Below are 11873 nucleotides of genomic sequence, written 5' to 3'. Positions count from 1 at the left end.
GCGGAAACCTACAAACAGCACCAACGCGAGCCGCAACACGGCTCAGTGCTTAATGCAAGGAAAGAAATTCACCTGCACTATGGTACGTAAAGATTCTCGTAATTATCTGAGAGTTGGTGGAGGAGGAGATTAGTGTTTAACGTCCCGTCGACAACGAGGTCATTAGAGACGGAGCGCAAGCTCGGGTGAGGGAAGGATGGGGAAGGAAATCGGCCGTGCCCTTTCAAAGGAACCATCCCGGCATTTGCCTGAAGCGATTTAGGGAAATCACGGAAAACCTAAATCAGGATGGCCGGAGACGGGATTGAACCGTCGTCCTCCCGAATGCGAGTCCAGTGTGCTAACCACTGCGCCACCTCGCTCGGTGAGAGTTGGTGAAACATGCTTTTCGGAGCTGCTGAATATCATCGAACCATTTTCAACTATAAAGAACACAATCATGAGAGAGGATGTAAGCTGCGAGGAGACACTGTTAGCTACATTACGGTTTATGACCAATGGCAGAAGTGACGAGGCCCTCAAATTCAGTGCTCGCCTCTTGCGATACAGGGGGGAAAAATTTTATCAGTTGCCAAGCTTATTATTTCAGTTTTCAGTGCTCTTCACTCCGCTCCTTTAACAAATTCGCCTCATATTTGAGTCTAGGAGTTCCTAGAACAGTCTTGCTAAACTTTTACAAAGAAAGTTTACATTGTACATTTTAATTTTTCCCTTTGTTCCATTTGAGCTCGAATCTAATGTTCCTCCACTTAGTCAAAATATTACTTTCAAGAGTGAAGCTCACCCCGCATTTTACCTGACTGTTATCTACAGTTTCTAAGTCATTACTTACAAGCCATTACTTACTGGCGTAATGTTTTCTTATAGCCCACCCACACTCAAGTTTACAATCACATTTGTTACTCACCTAGTTAAATCAATCTCTCTCTCTCTCTCTCTCTCTCTCTCGATTCTTATTGATAAACCAATTAACTTCTCTCGTTCTCCTATTAAACCATCATATCATGTAAAATAAAATTGCAAAATTCTTTCTCCTCAGCAAATCATTCCACAGCAAATGGTTCTGTTTAGTTATTTCCATTGTTCGGTATCTTTCTGTGATTCTCAGATGGCTTTTAACCAGCTGTTCCAGTATTTCATTTGTAACTTTCTTCGAAGTAAATGTTTCCCTTACATTTCCCAAAGACACACATCCTTAAAACTACGCTTATGCAAAAACTGCTTCTGGTCACACACTGACTCCGCCTTCCAGTATCATGCTTTGTTATACCTTTCATTTCCACAACAAACTTTCTAGTGCTCTTCGGCACTCTACCGTTGAATTGACTCTGTGATGTCGTACGCAGTTTATGTGGTTCTACTTTCATAATAATAATCTTACGACGTTTTAAAAAGCACACCTGTCGCCTTTGGCTGAAATAATGTCTCCCCAAGTTTGACTGTGCATTTAAGAACAATTACACAATGTTTATTCGTACTCTCATTACGTGTAACGTTAAGTGTCGTCAATTTTTACCCTTATCCTCAGCCACACTTTTCGGAAAGGATCCAACCTTGTAGGCTCGATTATTTTGCTTCTAGATTATTGGCCTTAAAAAGAATTTTTTCTCCCCCTCTTTTTCACTACCCTTTATGGAGAAGGCGGCGCCAGCAAAAATGGCGACGAATCTGTGTCCTTTAGAAATAAAGTTCGCATTTTTCCAATTTGGCTTTTGTATAATACAGCAGATAATAACGGCAGCCGAACGATCTGAGTCATCGTGTCACGGTCCGCGCGGCTGCCCCCGTCGAAGGTTCAAGTCCTCCCTCGGGCTTCGGTGTTTGTGTGTTGTCCTTAGAGTAAGTTAGTTTAAGTCAGATTACGTAGTGTGTAAGCTTAGGGACCTAGGACCTCAACAGATTGGTCCTATAGGATCTTACCACAAATTTCCAAAAAAAATCACGGCCATAAATGGTAGTTGGTGAATGACGCAACCTGCCACAAATACTTTTTAAAAAGTTTTATTTCTTAGCCGTAATCGGTTTCGGACTGCCTTGCCCATCTTCAGGTGGCTAATATTTTCAGTTAAATAGATGTTTTGATCAACAGCATGCCGTCTGCTCCTTCACTGCCCAATAATATTTGAATATTTAGTGCCGATTTATAACTAGTTTGATTAATAAAACAAGCTAAAATGCTTGCATTTATTTAGACATAATGTGAAATAGTTGTATTCATTTAAATAAGTTCCAGTAGATGGCAACTGCTTTGTTTTTCCTAATACAGTAGTGTGTTAGGTCACTTGTGCCACCATTGACACGCAAAGTAAACTTGCGCTATATAATGCATAAAATGTAGACATGTAGTCATTTCTACGAGAGATAAGTAAGGTTTTAATAAAAGGTTAGAGGAACATGAACCTGCAGTCAATTACTCTAATACATGATCGGTAAATCATCAGCAACGGATTAGCTTGTGCTAATGCTAATGGTAGCCACTGACCACCTATTTCTCATCATTGTTAAAAGTAAGGAACCGGGTTGTTTCATACGCATTAATGTGTCTGCGATACCTACTGTTTATACGTCACAAAAGAGCGCTTTGATGGATAGTGCGATTTTCAGGGAATGGTTTATGGAAGTTTCTGCACTCTCTGTAGAAGCTTATCGGTTAAAGACTGGCAAAAGGGATAAAACGTTACAAGTCATTGACAGCGTACTAACTCAACCATCATCTGATATCTTAACGAAAAGGACGAGTTCATAAAAGTGACATTTCTTCCATTTCCTCCACGTAAAGTAAACTGCTTATTATAGCACATGAATCCAGACATTTGTAAGACTTTCAAAAGTAATTACAGAAAAGACTTGTTACCTAAGTTATTAATGAGTATGATGGCCAAACATCTATTAGGCGCACTACGAGTGTAGTGGTGTGGACATGTTGGGAATGTGGATCTCAAGGGGAGCGTGCAAGGGATAAGTCCCTGCAGACGCACTGTCCTCTGTGCCCTCGGTGGCTCAGATGGATAGAGCGTCTGCCATGTAAGCAGGAGATCCCGGGTTCGAGTCCCGGTCGGGGCACACATTTTCAACATGTCCCCAGTGAAGTATATCAACGCCTGTTTGCAGCTAGGGTGTCTAATTAATTATCATTTCATTTCTAGCAAAGCTGCATGGTCATCCACGGTATGTGTTCTTTCGGGAACAGATATTACCGTCATATATACCTAAGTTATTGTTGGAAAGAGGAGGGAGGAGAAAGTCTGGTATGAGATCATAAATATATTGGGTTGAAAATGCGTCCTACATGATCAGAACAGCATGGGGTAGTGTAAAGAAACAAAATTTTTAAAGAATCCTGGAGTAAAATTTTGGGTGTATCGGAAAGTTCTCAAAGTCTAATAGAAAATGATGATCAGAATGATATGTCCAGAAAGTTCATAATGCTACAAGAACTCGGTGACTATGACTCTGATGAAGACGACATTCAAGGAAGGTTGAGTGTCGAGGACGCAGATCCAGGGCACCATACCATGCAGGAAAGCGAAACCGTAAACCTCACTGATAAACCTGATGTCGCCAGCATCTCATCAACTAATGGCCCAGAAAATGAATATGAAAATACACCAGCTGGTTCTGAAGCATTTACTTGCTTAGATACTGCCTTTCGACGGGTTGAGTCTCAAAATGAAAGCGACCAGTGTGAAATAACTGCCCTGAAAAAAGTGCGTGACGTAGCTGCTCATAAACAGGTTGGCGTGCATTGATAAACCAAAATTAAAGATTTTTAAGTGTTAATTCTATACACATGTACTGTATATGCAAAATGCGTATGTAACACACATTTTTTGTATACTAGATACTACATACATTCGTGCAGTACTTGCCTTTGTAATAATGAGAGATTCGTGTTGTTATAAACGTATGTATTTTTTATTGGTAAGTTGGTAAATAAAAGTATGAGGTTAGATTATCCGAATCTTCTGGATTTCCAAACACCCAAGTCTCCCAATTAGTTCGGATAATCGACACTCTATTAGAATTCCAGGATCGATAGGTCTAGCTTTGTCAGCGGTAGTCGGTCGTGCCGCGGGAGTATATGAGCTGCACACACACACACACACACACACACACATGCATTCCCTTCAACGACGCTTTCAATTTTCGTATTTTCTGTTAAAGCTGCTGTGTCTGCATTCATAGGCTGTACTTGCCTAGACATACCCGCATGGCTCGTTTGCATTGAGCTATTAGCGCTGCCAAAGGTCGCAACGCTTCCAGCGTTTCGGACTCATACGTGGTTGACAATCTATTACATAAAACCTAACAAACAACAAGAGAGACGACGGTGCAGACATTTGGTTACACGACTAGCACACATTTATTACAACATAATTTTCCACCTCAGGGGCTACTCGTAGCTGTCATTAGCACATACAGGGTGTTTCAAAAATAACCGGTATATTTGAAACGGCAATAAAAACTAAACGAGCAGCGATAGAAATACACCGTTTGTTGCAATATGCTTGGGACAACAGTACATTTTCAGGCGGACAAACTTTCGTAATTACGGTAGTTACAATTTTCAACAACAGATGGCGCTGCAAGTGATGTGAAAGATATAGAAGACAACGCAGTCTGTGGGTGCGCTATTCTGTACGTCGTCTTTCTGCTGTAAGCGTGTGCTGTTCACAACGTGTAAGTGTGCTGTAGACAACATGGTTTATTCCTTAGAACAGAGGATTTTTCTGGTGTTGGAATTCCACCGCCTAGAACACAGTGTTGTTGCAACAAGACGAAGTTTTCAACGGAGGTTTAATGTAACCAAAGGACCGAAAAGCGATACAATAAAGGATCTGTTTGAAAAATTTCAACGGACTGGGAACGTGACGGATGAACGTGCTGGAAAGGTAGGGCGACCGCGTACGGCAACCACAGAGGGCAACGCGCAGCTAGTGCAGCAGGTGATCCAACAGCGGCCTCGGGTTTCCGTTCGCCGTGTTGCAGCTGCGGTCCAAATGACGCCAACGTCCACGTATCGTCTCATGCGCCCGAGTTTACACCTCTATCCATACAAAATTCAAACGCGGCAACCCCTCAGCGCCGCTACCATTGCTGCACGAGAGACATTCGCTAACGATATAGTGCACAGGATTGATGACGGCGATATGCATGTGGGCAGCATTTGGTTTACTGACGAGGCTTATTTTTACCTGGACGGCTTCGTCAATAAACAGAACTGGCGCATATGGGGAACCGAAAAGCTCCATGTTGCAGTCCCATCGTCCCTGCATCCTCAAAAAGTACTGGTCTGGGCCGCCATTTCTTCCAAAGGAATCATTGGCCCATTTTTCCGATCCGAAACGATTACTGCATCACGCTATCTGGACATTCTTCGTGAATTTGTGGCGGTACAAACTGCCTTAGACGACACTGCGAACACCTCGTGGTTTATGCAAGATGGTGCCCGGCCACATCGCACGGCCGACGTCTTTAATTTCCTGACTGAATATTTCGATGATCGTGTGATTGCTTTGGGCTATCCGAAACATACAGGAGGCGGCGTGGATTGGCCTCCCTATTCGCCAGACATGAACCCCTGTGACTTCTTTCTGTGGGGACACTTGAAAGACCAGGTGTACCGCCAGAATCCAGAAACAATTGAACAGCTGAAGCAGTACATCTCATCCGCATGTGAAGCCATTCCGCCAGACACGTTGTCAAAGGTTTCGGGTAATTTCATTCAGAGACTACGCCATATTATTGCTACGCATGGTGGATATGTGGAAAATATCGTACTATAGAGTTTCCCAGACCGCAGCGCCATCTGTTGTTGAAAATTGTAACTACTGTAATTTCGAAAGTTTGTCTGCCTGAAAATGTACTGTTGTCCCAAGCATATTGCAACAAACGGTGTATTTCTATCGCTGCTCGTTTAGTTTTTATTGCCGTTTCAAATATACCGGTCATTTTTGAAACACCCTGTACATGAACACAATAAATCATACTTCTTGCCCACAATTAACTGCATTGCCCAATCCAAACGGTACAAGCTGACATACGCAATCTTTGAGCATCATCGGTTCTCATTTCTTTCATCCAATACACGCAAATTAAAAAAAAAAAAAAAAGTCGAATCTACACAATCCTTGCAGTCAAACAAAAGCAAAACAAAAAAAAATTACTCACCATACTGCATGTCGCCAAATCTGCTATCCTATAGTAGTCTAGCCATTTTCTTAAAGGATGGCAGCGGGCACGTCTTACGCCAAATGTACAGGCCAGGGTTGTAACGTCTACTTGTTGTGGGTTGCAGTGTGGAGTGCGTTGATGCCCGGAATGTTCCAGCAGACGCTGATAAAAGTTCATTAGGAAACTAACATTTATTCTTCCAAAATACATGTCTGCGAACCGCAGTGGGTGGTTAGAAGTGTCGCCTGCCACGCTGAAATGCGCTGACGCTCACGCGCGCTGCTCTGTCTCGGATGCTGCAGCGGTAGAGGCACAGACTCGACGTCCAGTGACGTAACGGGTCGCTGGCTGCATGTCGGCCGCTGTTGGCCACACTGCCTCAGGCCTTTAAGGGGGGTAGGACGTCAAACGGGCCGACTTCGAGGAGGAGAGGCACCACAGGACATTTTAATTTGCACTATCTATACTTCTACAAATAAATTCACGAGACTTTGTCAGCATGACCAGGAAGGATTCAGGATTCACACTCATAGCAGTGGAAGTTCTATAACATGAAAAAATAATATTTTTTAAATGTGAAATTTCATGATTTTTTTCACTTACTGTTGGCTGCATTTGTTGCTAAAGGTACACTTTTCTTCATAAGTAAGAGAGATTCTTCGATGAATTTTGCACAGCTTACAAACAATACTTACAGGTGTATGAAACTCGAGAATTTATTTAATGTATGGAAAAATGAATGGGCTGCTAAGTTTTAAACTTCTTGTTTAGAGAAAACTCGAATTTTATAGTTAATTATCTCAATTTTTACCACAGTTATCAACAGATTTTGGAATTCTCGAGTTTCATACACCTGTAAGTATGGTTTGTACGCTGTGCAAAATTCATCGAAGAATCTCTCTTACTTATGAAGAAAAGTGTACCTACAGCAACAAATGCAGCCAATACCAAGCGAAAAAATGATGAAATTTCACATGTAAAAAAAATTTGTTATGTTTTTTAACTTCCTCTGCTATGAGTGTGAATCCTGAATCCTTCCTGGTCATGCTGACAAAGTTTTATGAATTTATTTGTAAAAGTATAGACAGTGGTGCCTCTCGTGCTCCAAGTCGGCCCGTTTCACGTCCTACCCCCCTTAACAGCTTGGTGGGGAGGGCCACCAGGACGCTCTCAATGACAACGTGAACCCTGCCGCTGTTAGCTCCCTCTTGCTCTTCACGGAGTGTGTTACTTTGAGCCAAGTTGTGGTCTGCAACAGGAGTATGGCCCACAGCATCAAAGTACGCCTACAGGAACGGAAAGCAGTTTGTGGCCATGGCACACCCCCACCGTTGAAGACTACTGACCGCTACCTGGACCCTGTGGTTAGGCCTCCAAAGGGCTATTCGCTGATGTCACCGTCTCGACTCGAACGGCAGCACTGTGGCTTGCAGGTACAATGCACTCCATGTAGGACTCGCTGTTCCATCAGAGATCGAAGATGGACTCGACGAGCAGAGGATAGACCAACACGGGTCACTCTCCTGAGCTGGATTTGTTACAGAATAGTATCCAACAACTTGAACAGGAATAATAATTATACAGGATCTGTGTGGCATACGTTGCTATTAAGAGGCAACCGTGACTTCACTTGGCCTGCTTTTCTCGACCTATCAGCTTTCCAAACACTCCAGCTGAAATGTCTCACCCTTGTCTTTCAGAAGCAATGGTGGACATATTTTGGAGTGTCAGTATTCTGAGTAGTTATTCTTGCATCCGCGTTACACCTTCTTACTTCACTCTGCATGGTCAACACAATGAAAACTCCCTCCTCCCTCTGTGTTGCCATTCTGATGTATTGGTGCTTTGGACACAGAGCTCTTATGGTGTCTATCAACTAACTCTTGTATTTTGGTTGTATTAAATACATCATCAGCAGGCCTTCCTTGTTGGCCTTCTGACCAGCTGTTCAATACTGACCTGCTCTGCCGTCCTCTTACTTTACCGGTGAAGACTTCTAGAATTTTACTCGATTGCTAAGTCTGTTATTTCAGGGCGTTTCATCACATCAGAAGTTGGAAATGTGAAAAGAGACATCTGCATTTGCTGAACACCTAATAAAGTATGTACATGAACATCTAACATAGAACATAACATGAAATTATTAGGATGAACAATTACAACAGAAAACTCCCTAACATTACAGGGAAACTTTCACATGCAGTGAACAAGAAAGTAATAAGTGACCAAATTAATATAAGTAATAACTCGTCGATCATGTTAGCCACTAAAACAATAACAACAGGAGATACAGAACATAACCAGACTACCTAGGAACAAATTCCCCCCAACACACACACACACACACACACACACACACACACACACACACACAATTAAATTACACAGACGCAGCAGCACATAACACAAATTAAAAACACGGAGTGACAGATGGCAACACTACATACTGTAAACACAACAAATCAAAATACAGTGAAAAGTGGAAGATACGTGGTAGTAGGTTGTGTTCCAAAAATGAACAGCATAGAGACAGAAGTGATGACACTTTCTGCAGGACCTGGCCATTTTGCAGGATGATGCTCAAGCACGTACAGTGCAAGCTGCTACTGATTTGTTTGACTGATGGGGCTGCTAAGTGCTATACCACCTACTGCACTTCTGACAACCCCTCGTGAGTTCAGCTAGATTTCTAAACTGAAGGAAACGCATCACGGCATTCGCTTCAGAACTGCTATAAATTCGTCGGGCAATAGACCGCGCCGCTCGAACTGTCAACACAACTGGCACTGCTAAGAGTATCTTACGACTTCCACATCGCTGGCAACGGGTTATACACAACGCTAGTGACTACTTTGATGGTCAGTAAAACTTTGAAACACGTATCTATTTTGTACGAGTTGTAAATAAATAGTTGCAACTATTAAAGTTTCAACCTTCGTACATAGGCAACATCATTGTAACGTTCACAGGAAGTTTTCTCCCTTGAGGAAGAGTTAATGACTAACTAGCTTCCTCAGGCTGCGTTGGTGGGTCATCGTCATAGACATAGAGGACGTGTAGATAGCTGGACGTGAGAGAGAGTGGGAACTTTATCAAAATATTATTGTTTTCCGCACACACAGCTTCTTGATAGTTATTTCCATTCCTCCTGTGGAGAATGACAGCGAATGGATAGAAACGGTTTGCTTTGCAGAAATTTGAGAGGAATGTGACACGGCATAATGACCCTGAAGATTGCACCTTGAAATGTTTTTTGTCTGTCGGTGGTTGTTTTTTAAAACTTCAAATTGACCTGTTTGAGACAGTGTCGCCCATCTTCAGATTTGTTAAACAATAAAAAATATGATGGTTGGGTTGTACTCCTGTGTTTACGGTATTGCAGAGCGCAGTTTTTTCTAATTAAAATACAAGCGTTGCGTAACGTATCGTTTCCCCTAGTTACAGAATAAGCAGTGTTACCGGAAAACACCATCAGTTACACTCTGATACTAAAGCCAAACTTGTACGTCATCGCCTTATATTAAAATTTATGACAAATATGATATGTCTAAAAAGCCGTAGTGTTAATGAGCGCCCTCTCTCTACATGTACCAACGGGTTTAGGAATACAGGCTTGAAATAATGTCCATTAGTGACTGTTCCGGATCCAGTTGCAGAATGCCTGTCTAAAGGTTTCCAGAGGCATTTCGCATAATTATTGACAGATTTAAATAGGTATAATCTTATGTTACCAGTTTATCGTAATAAGGAAAGTATTAGAAACTGCTGTTTGCCTTGAGGCAGTGTAACTGATGGAGCTCAAATAATCGTACTTTGTTATCCAATTTTGGAGACAGAGTACTTAGCGACTTCCAACAAACTTTACGCACAATTTCAAACTTTGTCAAAAAATTTTCCCGCTAACACCCATCACAAAATGATCGAAGGACAAAACTTGATCGCTTACTACATTTGTGCTGTTCTTACAGCAAGACTTCAGCATCAGACAGGACGTTTAAATTTATTTCTTCTTTGCTGCCATTACTATTCATAACAAAGTTTGGAGACGATAGTCACACACACTACTGAATGTACCTGCAAAATTATATCATCGTACGACACATAGTCCAGGAAACACGTCATAGACATTTAGATGCGAGAAAAACGTGTTTTTGTTTGAAATGAAAATCAAATTACCCAGACTATATTCATCTAGTGTTTCATAATAAGGGCACTCAGACTTACACCAAAAGTTAAGCGTTATTTCAGACTTGTTCTAAACGTTTTCCGCTTACACACTTAACGACAAATATTGAATACATTAACTCACTTGTAAAGTAATCAGACGTCTGAAGCTGTTTATACATGGGACTTCGATTCTTTAAAGAATCGGGGGTTTACTAGTTTATACCTGCAAAATTCCAGAATATTATTATCATTATTATTTTAGTATGCGGGACAGTACAGTACATTTATTTACAAATTTAAAACATACCTACAATATATAAACAAGGCGTGGTACATGTCAAACTGATTTTGAGGTCCAAAATCCAGCAAACTTGATTGCTGGAACAGTTGCTGAAAACAGATCCTCCGGCGTGCAGGCTTCAGGGAACTCCGGGCTGACACAAAGGTGTTCAGCATTTTGAAGTTATCCACAGCGCAGGTTGCATCTCCAGTAACGTAGCCCCGCCGCTTCAAGTTTTGTTTGCACCACCTCACTCCAGTTCGCAATGTGTTCAGAGTCTTGCACGTCTGGTAGGGTAGCTGGAAACCAGCCGCGGCTCTTCCTTCAGGTTTTTCCTATTATTTCCTGTTGTCTTGTTACATCACACTTACGTTCGGCAACCGGAAGGTGATGATGCAGTGACTTCATTTGTTCGAAGAAAGCTGTTTCTCGACTTCAGTTTAGGATATGATACTTCACTTCCAGACACGGGATGCCTGGTATCATTTCCCCCTTTTTTCCTTTTTTTAGCCCCTGTCGCTGTTCTTTTTTAATTTCCAGGGGTGCTATGCCTATTAAATCGCAGATTATGTCAGCTGAGTTGGTCGTAGGCACCAGAGCATTAAACAAGCACAACAGAGGATTTCATAGATTTACAAACAAATTTTATTAAAAAGAAATGGTTAAAGACTTTCAAGAACGTGCCCGACCCTCGTTTCCATTAAAACTGTCGTAGAGGGAAGTGCGTAAATGCCGGGCCGAAAGTAGCTCCACGGTGCGGTTTCTACCGTCGTTTTAAACGCTTGAGTGCGCGGTGGATCCCGCAGCAGACGTGTGGTAAAAGCGCCCCGTCCCGTCCCAACACTGTGCGCTGGTATAGATCAAAACGAATTGAAACAGGGCCACACTGCCAGAAACTGGTCAGTTTGATATAACCAAGACAGCGACCGACAGGCGGAAAATAAGTGAATTTTCTACAAAAAGGATTGCAAAAAAATCCGTGCCAACAAATGTGTCAGATTTTGGTATGGTCTGTCGTTGTGTACATAGTTCCGCGTAGTCAGCCCGTACACAACTTTCCCACTAGAGCGCGCCCCGCTAAGCACAACAGCGCAGGCGCAGCGCTCGTCCGTCTCCGCACTACGAGAAGGCGCTGTCTTGGACCAAATTCTGCTTCCGCCGATCCGCGTATTAATATGTAACGCAGCCAATGAGATTGCTGCTAACGTAGAACCTTTTCTCCTCGCGGATCACACTCGCGCAGTGATCCCTG

General features: G+C 42.4%; 1 non-coding gene across 1 annotated transcript; it reads left to right on the top strand.

The window, feature by feature from the left end:
- Positions 1–2988: 2988 nt before the first annotated feature.
- Trnat-ugu (transfer RNA threonine (anticodon UGU)) lies at positions 2989–3063 on the top strand. Its single transcript has one exon. It is a non-coding gene; the product is annotated as a tRNA-Thr (tRNA).
- Positions 3064–11873: the final 8810 nt, after the last annotated feature.

This window comes from Schistocerca nitens, chromosome 8, assembly GCF_023898315.1.
Source record: "Schistocerca nitens isolate TAMUIC-IGC-003100 chromosome 8, iqSchNite1.1, whole genome shotgun sequence".
NCBI lineage: Eukaryota > Metazoa > Arthropoda > Insecta > Orthoptera > Acrididae > Schistocerca > Schistocerca nitens.
Note: the sequence above shows the minus strand (reverse complement) of the source record. Positions and strands in the feature narration are given on the sequence as shown.